Source organism: Stegostoma tigrinum, chromosome 20 (genome assembly GCF_030684315.1).
Source record: "Stegostoma tigrinum isolate sSteTig4 chromosome 20, sSteTig4.hap1, whole genome shotgun sequence".
NCBI lineage: Eukaryota > Metazoa > Chordata > Chondrichthyes > Orectolobiformes > Stegostomatidae > Stegostoma > Stegostoma tigrinum.
In genome coordinates this window covers 45,096,571-45,098,298 of record NC_081373.1, presented here as the reverse complement: position 1 = coordinate 45,098,298, position 1,728 = coordinate 45,096,571, and the positions used below count along the sequence as shown (strand labels likewise).

General features: G+C 40.3%; 1 pseudogene; it reads left to right on the top strand.

Moving 5' to 3' along the window:
* The first annotated feature begins 458 nt into the window (after nucleotides 1-458).
* On the top strand, nucleotides 459-1,518 carry LOC125462057 (interferon-induced protein with tetratricopeptide repeats 1-like; annotated as a pseudogene).
* Nucleotides 1,519-1,728: the final 210 nt, after the last annotated feature.

The window sequence follows — 1,728 nt, the reverse complement described above, 5'->3', positions numbered from 1 at the left end:
AAAGTTACCCAACTGTAAAAAGATATTGGGGGGTATAAGATATCTTTCAGCAGCTGGACTCACTTAGTTGTATTCCTGCAGCTAATCACTGAACAGAGATTGAAGACACAGAAAGCCTTCACTTTATCCTGATCATTATGTGGTAAAAGAGATTTTCATGTAACTAACTGGCATAGCAAAAGTATCTGCAGGTGCTGTTTGGAAACTCTACTTTCTCAGAGTCTGTGGGTTGTCGGCAGCGCAAACAGGGGATGTTTCTGTTGGAGGAATTAACTTTCAAATTCGATGTTACACCAGGTCCTCAAACACCCGGGTAACAGTTGCTCAAGCCCTCGGGATTTTCACTGAGCCTGTCAGCGCCAACTTTAAAGGACGTAAGGCTGGATGATAAAGGGATCTGGAGTCATAGTGTAAAAGTGCATGTGATGGTATGTAAAATGTTTCTGTTTCGTCCCTGGATGATTAATAAAGCCAATAAATATTCCCACAAATTTCTTATCAGTGACACTGCAAGGGATTCCCCGAAAGAGAAATTGCTTCAGCTGCAATGTCACTTCACATGGAACCTGCAAATAGAGGATGTTGAGTGGGATGATTTACAAGAACGATTAAATGATACAATTAAGGCTGACATCGTGCAATATAAAATCATGCCTTACAATTTACTTACTTTTATAAACTGCATAAGAGGCAAATGTGAGGAGTCATTCAATAATCTTGGGAAGGTGAGGACATTCTGAGGAAGGACCACAAATCAAATGTTGAAAAGTGGAGCATTGTCACCTATGGAAACGCAGCCTGGGTCTATTACCACGTGGGAGAAGTGGCAGAGGCTCAGTCCTACCTTGACAAGCTGGAGAGGATCTGCCAACAGTTCCCTGGTGCCTCTTGCTTTACACCAATGACCGCAGAAGTATATGGGGAGAAGAGTTGGTCTATGTTGAGATTTGGCTGGAAATATTATGAAGAGGCAAATGAATGTATTGAAAAGGCTCTAGAGGCAGACCCTGATAACATTGAGTGGAATACAGTTTTCGCAACCTCTTTGTTTCAAATTAAAGAAAATATTGGAGACCCTCAGCTTCCTGAGCACTGCAAAGTAGTGAAACAATTATGTCGTGCGTTAACACTGAACCCAAATGACTCTTTTCTCAAGGTCATGTTGGCTCTTAGACTGCAGCAATTTAATCAGATGGGGAAATCTCACAGGTTGTCGGAAGAGGTGCTCCTGAATTCTCCGGATGACCCCTATTTAATTCAGTACTCAGCCAAAGCTTTACGAAAGGAAGGATCTGTTGACCGATCCTTAGAGATGTTGAAAAAGGCACTGATGGGAAGACCGAACTCTGGACTCCTTCACCATCAGATCGGCTTATGCTACAGAAAGAAACTGCTTACACTGAAAAGGACACCTTGTAAATATGATGCTTATGAGGAAAGAAAAATATTGATTGAACTTTGCAAATACCATTTTCAAACAGCGTTTGATCAGAAACTATCACTTATATATTGATCTGACAAATTTTAGAGGAATCCAAAGAATATTCCAAGGTGGATGAGATTCATGGAAACCCGATCAGAAATAAGACTTACCACCATTTAAATAGACAGTTGATATTTTGACACTATGGATTGTACCGGCTATATGCTATTCATTATTTTAAAGAATGCTTAAAAATCAGCTTGAAGAGAAAGACATCTGTGAAATGTCGAGCAAAATTAGAAGAA